Here is an 11,610-nt window from a genome sequence, read left to right as displayed (position 1 = left end):
CTATATCTTTGCGATCTACGCGGGGTAACATTTCTAGATTGACCATGATTCTCACCAGATTCTTCTAAAGATCTCTGAGTTTCATCTTGAATGTCATCTTGAGCATTCTCTAGAGTTTGTTGTTCGACTCGAATTTCTTCGAGGTCTACTTTTCTCCCACTTGTCATTTTGGAAATGTGATCTTTCTCCAAAAAGACACCATCTCGAGCAACAAACACTTTGTTCTCAGATGTATTGTAGAAGTAATACCCCTTTGTTTCCTTTGGATAGCCCACAAGGATACATTTGTCAGATTTTGGATGAAGTTTGTCTGAAATTAATCGTTTGACGTATACTTCACATCCCCAAATCTTAAGAAAAGACACATTTGGAGGCTTTCCAAACCATAATTCGTATGGAGTCTTTTCGACAGCTTTTGACGGAGCTCTATTTATAGTGAGTGCAGCTGTATTTAGTGCATGTCCCCAAAATTCTAATGGAAGTTCGGCCTGACCCATCATTGACCTGACCATGTCTAGCAAGGTTCTGTTCCTCCGTTCTGACACACCGTTCCATTGTGTTGTTTCCAGGAGGAGTCAATTCTGATAGAATTCCACATTCTTTCAGATGGTCATCAAATTCATAGCTCAGATATTCACCGCCTCTATCAGACCGCAGTGCCTTAATCTTCTTGCCTAATTGATTCTCTACTTCACTCTGAAATTCCTTGAATTTGTCAAAGGATTCAGACTTATGCTTCATTAGGTAGACATAACCATACCTACTGAAGTCATCAGTGAAAGTGATAAAGTAGCTGAAACCACCTCTAGCATTTGTACTCATTGGTCCACATACATCTGTATGGATTAAACCCAATAGTTCATTTGCTCTTTCTCCAACTTTAGAGAAAGGTTGCTTTGTCATTTTGCCAAGTAAACATGATTCGCATTTACCATAATCCTCTAAGTTAAATGGTTCTAGAATTCCTTCCCTTTGAAGTCTTTCTAAGCGTTTCAAGTTTATATGGCCTAATCGACAATGCCACAGATAGGTGAGATCTGAATCATCCTTTTTGGCCTTTTTGGTATTTATGTTATATACTTGTTTGTCGTGATCTAATAAATAAAGTCCATTGACTAATCTAGCAGATCCATAAAACATCTCTTTAAAATAAAACGAACAACTATTGTCTTTTATTATAAAGGAAAATCCCTTAGCATCTAAGCAAGAAACTGAAATGATGTTTTTAGTAAGACTTGGAACATGGAAACATTCTTCCAGTTCCAAAACTAGCCCGGAGGGCAACGACAAATAGTAAGTTCCTACGGCTAATGCAGCAATCCGTGCTCCATTTCCCACTCGTAGGTCGACTTCACCCTTGCTTAACTTTCTACTTCTTCTTAGTCCCTGTGGATTGGAACATAAGTGTGAGCCACAACCTGTATCTAATACCCAAGAAGTTGAATTAGCAAGTATACAGTCTATAACGAAAATACCTGAAGATGGAACGACTGTTCCGTTCTTCTGATCTTCCTTTAGCTTCAAGCAATCTCTCTTCCAATGCCCCTTCTTCTTGCAGTAGAAGCATTCGGATTCAGAAGTGGGTTGACTGACCTTCCTCTTTGCAGATTTGGCGCCAGTTTGCTTAGTTGGGCTGGCCTTGTTGCCACCTTTCTTAGCATTCCTCTTCTTTCCAGATTTCTTGAACTTGCCCCCACGCACCATAAGCACATCCTGCTTATCACTTTTGAGCGTCTTTTCAGCGGTCTTCAGCATACCGTGAAGCTCAGTGAGCGTTTTGTCCAGACTATTCATACTGTAGTTCAGTTTGAACTGATCATACCCGCTATGAAGAGAATGGAGGATGGTGTCTATAGCCATTTCCTGAGAAAATTGCTGATCCAGCCGACTCATATTCTCAATGAGTCCAATCATTTTGAGAACATGTGGACTTACGGGCTCGCCTTTCTTAAGCTTGGTCTCAAGAATTTGCCTATGAGTCTCGAATCTTTCGACTCGAGCCAGATCTTGGAACATGTTCTTCAACTCACTGATGATTGTGTAAGCATCTGAGTTGATGAACGTTTTCTGCAGATCCGCACTCATGGTGGCGAGCATTAGACATTTCACATCCTTGTTGGCATCAATCCAACGATTGAGGGCTGCCTGAGTGACCCCGTCGCCTGGAGCTTCGGGCATCGCCTCATCTAGGACATACTCCTTTTCTTCCTGCATAAGAACTATTTGCAAGTTCCTTTGCCAGTCAAGGAAGTTTTTCCCGTTCAACTTCTCCTTTTCGAGAATTGATCGAATGTTGAATGAATTGTTGTTTGCCATATTAAAAACTACAATTGAAAAGAATAAACAAATAAATAACCATTCACAGTTTCTCTTAATAAACTTAAATTCTAGCATACATGCATAATTCAATGTTTATTAAGCATTTTATTCAAGTTATGTGTTCCGGCAGGTGTGAATAAAATGATTCCAAGATCCTAAAATCATTGAAGAACTAAGCACAGTTTGTCGACTTAATCCTAGAACATCTTAGGTAAGCAAAAGCCTTTTGCTAATAGTCTAGAAACTATTCTTGGTTGATAGGTACGTCTAAGAACTTATTAGGTAAACCTATCGAATTTGCCACGACATAAAAGGACTCCTTACTTATATCGTTGAGTTTCACCAAAACTAACATGTACTCACAATTATTTGTGTACCTTGCCCCTTTAGGACCAATAAGTAACACCTCGCTGAGCGAAAACTATTACTAGATTGATGTAAAGGATATCCAAGCAAGTGTATATTTTGGCATGGCACCTTTTAACTCAATTTTTAAGTTTGGAACTTAAGGCTCTTACTATGTTGGTTAGATTTTAAGTGAACTAAAATCCTTAATCATGCAACATAATCAAGCTTTTGATCTCATGCATTTTAAGACATATTTAAAGCAATAAATAACTTAAAACATGCATAAGATATTTGTGATCTAGTATGGCCCGACTTCATCTTGAAGCTTTGACTTCAAAGTCCGTCTTGAAAATCTCCGTGGGAGGCACCATTTTCTTCAAATAGGATAAGCTATAACTAATTACAACAATTTGATGGTTCGCAGACCATATTTGAATTGAAAAATAACTTTGGTACTTTAGACCAATTACATTCAAATTAATGGTACGCAGACCATATTTTCTATCCTATTTGGGCCATACTAGTCACTTCATAACCTGCAAAACAGTACATATACAATATATACCATTCACCCATTCATTATCATGAATGGCCCACATAGCTGGTTAGTAAAACACATTATGCATCACGTAAACATTTGCAGCAATTAATCAAGGGCACCAATAATCTACCAATTATTCAGTCCTTATTAATTCTAATCAAGTTGTTTTAACCTTAAGGATTTGTAGACCTAATCAAGAGTTTATGACTAAAAAGCGCTCCCACTTAAACCAATAAATTCATATGCTTTACCAATTTTAAACATAAAAATGTATTTCTAGTCTAACCGGAAACATACAAATTTAATTAAAATTTAAAGCTCATATCAATTTATAATTGAATCCAAAAATTTAATTTAATTTCAGTCGTATTTTAAATTAATTCATGATTTTAATTTTAGTAAAATAATTAGAATAAATAACATTTATTATAATTATAATATTCAAAATTAAAATCCAAGAAAATAATTCAAATTATTAATTTTAAAATCAATTAAAATTACGTGAACTGAAATTTTCAAATTAAACATTCAAAACGATCTAATCGTAACGCAAACACCCTACGCGTTGCACGCCCATGGGCCGTACGCACACAGCCATTGCTGGCCATGTGCGCGCAGCCCATGCGCTCGTCGCATAGCTGCTGCTGCCCTATCGCAAGCCTCCGCACGCATTGGTGCTCGCTGCGCGCGCCAGCGCTCATCGCACGCGAGCTATCGCTCGCAGTGCGCGCGCGCGACATCGCTCGCTGGGCGCGCGACATCGCTCGCTGGGCGCGCGAGCCATCGCTCGCTGGGCGCGCGACATCGCTCGCTGGGCGCGCGACATCGCTCGCTGCGCGCGCGAGCCATCGCTCGCTGGGGCGCGACATCGCTCGCTGGGCGGGCGACATCGCGCGTTGTGCGCGCGAGTAATGCTGGGCGCAGCGCTCGTGGCACGCGAGCTTGCGCTCGCTGCGCGCGAGGCTGCGCGCTCTTGTGCGAGGCAGCGCGCGCTGTGGCGCAGCTCGCTTGCTGCCCACACGCGACTGCCTTGGCTCGCCCTTCGCCCATGCCCATTCGTTCATTGCTCGTGGCACACGACACAAGGCAGGGCTGCTGCCTTGTGCTCGTGCACTACGCCCTTGCTCATTGCATTCGTGCCGCACGGGCGACGAGCTCCCTTGCTCGTCGTCGCATGCCCGCATTATACAACACCCCTTAAGGGTAACACGAAGCGTCCATTGCTTCGTGCGTGCAAGTTATATGAACGAATCGCATAAAAATTTAAAATTTATATTTAAAATTAATGACAAATTAATAAATATTATTAATTTCATAATTTTAGGGCGAAAAAATCGAAAATTTATTATCCAATTGATTTCCGATTGTTATGGATTCAAGTCTAGGTCATAAAAATTTAAAATTTATCGTAAATTTACAATTTTTATGGTGGTTTTTAATCATAGGTTTCTAATTAAATTACAATTAATTATGAAAATCAAATTAATTCTAAATTATTCTAATTTTCAACAAATTAATCATAATTACAAATTGATTGCATAATTAACAAGACTAGGCATTCAAACTTGTTAAACATATGCAGTAGGTCAATCAAAAATTCAAGATTTATCAACAAGAATCGCAAATATTTAATTTAACATCTTAAATTTACGAAATTTTGCATTCGAAAAACTAAAACCTTCGAAAAGTCATAGTTAGGCTTCGAATTTGAGAATTCTGGGTTCGGCAGAAAAATACTTCATATGACAGTTCATAAATCATGCGGAAAAACCATAAAGCCAGGAAACATATTATTTACACATAATCATTTAGCATAGTTTAGATGCATACTCTTTGTTGCGTGCCTTCCCTAGCTGCGCCCGAACCGAACAAGAACAAGTCTTTAGGACTCCAAGTGTCGTCCCTCCGTAGATAGTCCACAGCACGTCCGGATCCGCCTTAAGATTGACCAACTAGAATCGCCCTTAAGGTTCTAATATTTTCGGTTAGGTAGGCAAGAATATTGGCTGATTTTTCTGCTTAAAAATCTTAGTTTTGAATACTTAAAACTTGTCTATAAATAATGACCCCTAGGCCTTTATTTATAGAGTTATGGAAAAGGAATCGTAATCCTAGTAGGATACGAATTAATTGAAATTAGAATCCTACATGAATTCTATTTAATTAATTTATCCAATTAGGAATAGAAATTTAATCATACACTGACTCTTGTAGATTTAGGAATCACGCATGAGCACAAACTCACACACACACGGCAGCCACAAGGGCTGCCCATGCGCGTGCGAGCAGCAGCCCACGCAGCGCGGCCCACGCATCCGTGGCCTTGGCGCGCGCTGGGCCTGCCTTGCGGTAGGCCTGGGCGCTGCCTTGGCTGGGCTTGTGGCGCGCGTGCTTGCTGGGCGATGGCCCTGGCTTCGTGCTGGGCCTTCGTCCGGCAGGCCTCGTCCGATGCTAATTCGTACGATACGCTTCCGATTAAATTTCCAGTTCCGGAATTTATTTCCGATACGAACAATATTTAATATTTCCGATTCCGGAATTAATTTTCCGTTTCGAACAAATATTTAATATTTCCGTTTCCGGAATTATTTTCCGATTCCGGTAATATTTCCGATTATGACAATATTTCCGTTTCCGGCAATATTTCCGATTCTGGTAATATTTCCATTTCCAATAACATTTTTCGATACGTACCATGTTTCCGTTTCCGGCAACATCTACGACTTGGATAATATTCATATTTCCGATACGATCCATATTTCCGTTTCCGGCAATATCATCGTTTCCGGAGTATTCATTTCTTGCCTGTGACGATCTTAGCTCCCACTGAAACCAAGATCCGTTGGTTCCGAATATTCATAGATGGAGTATTTAATGCCATTAAATACTTGATCCGTTTACGTACTATTTGTGTGACCCTACGGGTTCAGTCAAGAGTAAGATGTGGATTAATATCATTAATTCCACTTGAACTGAAGCGGCCTCTAGCTAGGCATTCAGCTCACTTGATCTCACTGAATTATTAACTTGTTAATTAATACTGAACCGCATTTATTAGACTTAACATAGAATGCATACTTGGACCAAGGGCATTATTTCCTTCACAAGATAGTACATACTCCTGTTCAGTTTAATATACTTGTTACAACTTTGAAATTTAACTAACGATGTGATACAATTTATTTTCATGATGATCTTGTCGTGAGATTTTGGTAACAGGCACGACGCTAAGACAAATGTACAAACATTGGGGGCTCAACCACTATCACATGACAAAATAGGCGGATAAAGAAAAGTCATTGGATTTCCCAAAGACGACAAGTCATAGGACGTCAACCGATTAACAAGAAAGGATCAACCAATAAGTCGACCAACGTGGAATAGACAGTGTCAAGACTAGCGGTGCGTCAATCTCATTCAACGTGACGGGACGACGCCAGTTGTGATGACGGTGGTACAAGCGATGACAGTGATCTCAGGAACGAAAACAAGATCGGCGACCAGAGGTGTCACGACATCAGGACAATGCTGTCAATTGTAGAATCGTCATCAAGGGACAGTCAGCGACACGACGCAATTTCGTTACACGAGCCCACATTAAGTAATATCTAACACTTACTTCGTGCGTTAATTAATTTATTACATTTTTCACTACACTGCGATTAAAGTTCAATTTCAGTTTTTGTTATCTGTCGCATTGAATATATCTTTCCAAACGCAATTATATTTATGTTTCGTCTTATTTATTTGAAAATCAACGCTAACATCGCATCAAGCGAACGTCCACCTCTACCTTTTTTATTCTCTACAGATCACTTGTTGACGATATCACCAACGGCAACAGCAACGAACGGCATCATCAGAAGACGGCATCAACGAACGACGCTATCAACTACAAGCGACGACGTCTCCATGGTCATGACCCTTAAACTTATTGGATCCCAACGACGACATGTCGCTTCTAAGCGCGACCACTACAGAATACACAGGTACTATTTATGTGCACATAACTTCGTTCTTCGAGTACCTCACAGGTAACATCTATTACACAGCGAACAATAGAGACAGCGTAAACAACATTTTAAGCTAACGACGTGTATGCGCCCCCGACGCTTGTCCAAATGCCTAACCAATCGACAAATACAAAATTGAAAAACACATGTCTTTCCCCCTCAACACTGACGAAAAAAAAAGCAAGCCCAGAATGCTCAAAACCTACTTAAATTGTTGTTCTAAAAATCCCATAGGCTAAAGTCTTCTGCCATAAACTACACCATCAAAACATCTTATCCCTTATCCTCATGTTATAGGAAACCTCACAACCCTTCGAATCTTCTTGACATTCGTCATAAGGTTGCTTCGAATCATTCACTTCATTCACCTGTAACTTCAATTTAGTCTCCTGCTACCTACCCTCACACGACATTACATCCGACTAAAATAATTCGACCTTGTGCCCAATCGACGCAACTTCCTTCTCTAAATTCTTCGCATGACTACGAACAAACGAAGAGGCTTATATCGCCTGCATACGATAGATGTCACACAACAGCGACAATAGAGGCACGCCTGTAAACATCAGATGACCGACTGAGATACAACAGTTGGCCATGACGCCTGTAAACATCAGACGACAGACTAAGATACAATCGTTGGCCATGACGCCCGTAAACATCAGATGACAGACTAAGATACAACAGTTGGCCATGACGCCTGTAAACATCAGAAGACAGACTAAGATACAACAGTTGGCCATGACGCCTGTAAACATCAAACAACGGACTAAGGTACAACAGTTGGCCGTGACGCCCGTAAATATCAAACGACAGACGAAGATACAAAAGTTGGCCATGACGCTAGATACCTAACTAACGTTGTGTCTTAACATATATGTTTTCGCACAGGTTTTTTGAGAATTACATTCTGTTGTCTTATGCTCGTTAAGAGGAATGATTCTTTAACAAGATGTCAGGTTTACATCTAATTAAGCTAAGGACACCAACGCCGACATGAAGACGCCAATTTACGCATGATGACATCAAGTGCTGTCAAAAATCATGGATGACACCAAGTTGCGACGCCACTGTTCAAGATTAAGTATGGAAGACGACGGACAAGACGAAGACAATGACAGATTAGCATCGACATCAAATCAACGCGGTGGAAGACTTTGAAGATTATTTTCCTAACTTTCGACTCCCTACAATTAGGAAAATGGGGGCTATTGTTATTGGTCGTTTTGTACGACGTGAGGTCGACGCGGGAACAAGTCATCGCAAGTCAGTCCGTCCTCGGATCCTATTAAGGAAGCAGTCAAGGTTGGTTCCTATATTCAAGGAGCCACTATCCCCACTTCATGCTTGTTGGACAAGGTCAAGGAAGCTAACAGGGATCAAGAAAACGGTTAGAGAAGATCAAGCGATCAGTTGAGAAGATCGTGGAGGCGGTTGAGAGTATCATGGAACAACTAACAACATGATTCCGTCTTCTATGCTAGACCTAGTACTATATAAAGATCACCACTCTACAATGATAAGACACTTCCGAGATCTACGATAAAATCCACACTTCTCCATTATCTATACCTCCGTCTAAATATATGCCCAAACTATGCCTGATGCCTGCTACTCCTGGTAGACGACGTACTCATTGCACCTAAAAGCAAGAAGCTCTTTCCCGTAGCTCATGCCATCAACAAGAATAAACCCACCTTCTAAGCTCCACCTAGATATTCCACTAAACTCTTAATCACCCTTATTTATCCTATTCTCATATTATCTTATACAGAAGACCTTGCTAACATTCTGCCTTATCTTACCAAATGACATCCGATCATATTATAAACCATACGCCATCCCTTATCTTTTACGGATGTTTGTCCGTTAACCGTTCCCTGGCCTATTTATATACTCTACATATTCCCCGATACCTTCTATGGTCACGCTTTATTGTTAACTATGTCTACATACGAAAATATACATTGTACTTGTACCCACGTACCTAGGCTATTTATGCCGAGAACATAGTAGATTGGTGGACTCATTGCCACCCGCGGTTTTTATCCCTTTCGGGTTTTCCGCGTCACCATCTCTTGTCTCGTCTCTCTTTATTTTCTGTCATTTATCTCCCGTCATTTGCATACTTTATTTTATCTAGTCGTCTATGTCCCAACCAAAGGTCGTCCATACGAAATTTGGCATAAACAGTTGTTTAGTTGTCAAAATCTTGAAGGGTCAAATACGGAAAAATATAATTATGAACTTAATTTTTCTGAAAAATATCAGTAATACGAGTTCCAAAAAATTTAAAAGAAAACTAAAAGAAAAAAAATATTACTTCGTCCCCAAAAAACTCTACCCCATTTTTAATAGCGTTGATCTCGCGCCAATACACGAAAGTATTTACTTTGCAATTATTGACACTAATTACTTCTTCTAAATCCATACATAAATAATCAAATTAAAAACATAATGATTATGATATTTCATGATTAAAATTGTAAAAATAGAATGATTAACAAAATAAGAAATTCATGATTATATTACAGGATGGTGTAATTAAACCAATTAGTAATTTTATGCATGAAATAGGAAAAAATTAACAAACAAATATATTAAAAGAACGGTCTTTTAAACAATTAATCTTCAACTTTGATTTCTTCAACTCCAATAATTTGGTATCTATAGTTTATTTTGGTTGTTGAGATGCAACTCCAAACTTAATTAGTAATTAGTTTTGTCTTCTAAATTGTACTAAAATACTTGAATCGTTATGCATGTATTATGTAGTTCTTCATTGCATTCAATAACCACCATCGAATCATTTTCACCAAATAAGACATGTTGTCCATCAACTCATTAAAAAAATAAAGTAACATACAATATTGTTATTGAGTTTCTTTTTTTTAAAAATGATGTAATATTCAAATATTGTTATTGAGTTTATTTGTTAATTGTTGTGCTTCTATGTGTAATACTACTTAAAATGTAATATTGTATGACATGTGTGCAATCACGTTATGAGTAAGATTATTGCTCTTTTATATTGCTCTATATTAGAATATTGTCATACTACTCCGTATATTGTTGATCTCACAATTGCCAGAAATAAAGGACTAAAGACACTATTATTTTAAGTCATACTTCATCTGTTCTTATTTATATGACACAATTGGATTTTGGACACTATTCACACAAGCTCCTTTGACTTGATTTTGAGGTTTATACTTAAGAAAAAAATAGTCGTGTGGGGTCTTATTAGATTCGTCTCAATAAATATTTTTTAAATATCAACTTTTTATTATTTTTTCTTTTCTAAAATTGGAGATATTAATTTTTGAAATCGTGCATTGGCAAACGTGCCTAAATAATTGTGTCATTTAAAAAAGAACGGAGGAAGTATCTCTTTTTCCCCGTGGTCGTCTACCAGTGAACAACTATACATATTCAAAAGCAAACAAATTTTAAACATGTTAAATATTTGGGGTTTTGGATCTTTTTATTTCTAAAAGTTGAGGCGGTGTTTGGCTGGCAATTGGCTATATCAGAGATTAGTGGCTATGAGTTAAGGCGATTGTAGATTGTCATGATTATATTTAGCTTCGGATAGAGTTTATCAAGATTAAAAAAAATAGACATAATGACTCCCTACTACATTTATTACTCCGTATATTATTAGTGGGCTCATCTTGTATGCACATAAAAAAAATACTATCACAATAATTACAATAGTAAAATCTTTGTATAGAGAAATTTTATGAACAATTTTTCTTATTTATTATTTGAGGTTATTAAATGCAATAACACAATGTGACCACTGCAAGAAATTGTATCATTAACGACGGAAAATTCCGACGCTAAAGGCTAATAATTATTGATTAACGACGGGATTTTCTGTCGTGAACCCGTCATAAAAGGGGATCGTCGTTAATGGAAAATCCCGTCGTTAATTCGTCGTAAAATACATTTACGACGGTTATTCCTGTCTTTGTTTGGTTTTGCAACGGAAATTTTTGACCCATCGTTATTAAATTATCATTAAAAATACAAATTCTTGTAGTGGATGTTTCAATTTAATATCGCAAACATTGTGTCCATGAGATTAGTAACCACTATTCGACCCCTAGGGTTGAAAGTAATGATTATAACTAAACATTCTTACAACGCAAGTGATATATATTATATGCTATAGGTGCAATGAGGGAGGCCACATTTATGATTATAGTTGTTTCCCAATACTGGATCAAAAGTTCCTTATTTCAAGCCAAAGTGGCTCACAACTTCGGCTTCTCAAAATCATGAAAGTAAAAGCCAGCATGTGTTTTATTTAATCATTCATCTTATTCTTGATCTTTTTTTCTCCGTAAAAGTGTAATTTAATTACATTCTCCATATTTTTAATGA

The sequence above is a fragment of the Spinacia oleracea genome, chromosome 2, assembly GCF_020520425.1.
Source record: "Spinacia oleracea cultivar Varoflay chromosome 2, BTI_SOV_V1, whole genome shotgun sequence".
NCBI classification, from domain to species: Eukaryota; Viridiplantae; Streptophyta; class Magnoliopsida; order Caryophyllales; family Amaranthaceae; genus Spinacia; species Spinacia oleracea.
This window is presented reverse-complemented; position numbering follows the sequence as displayed.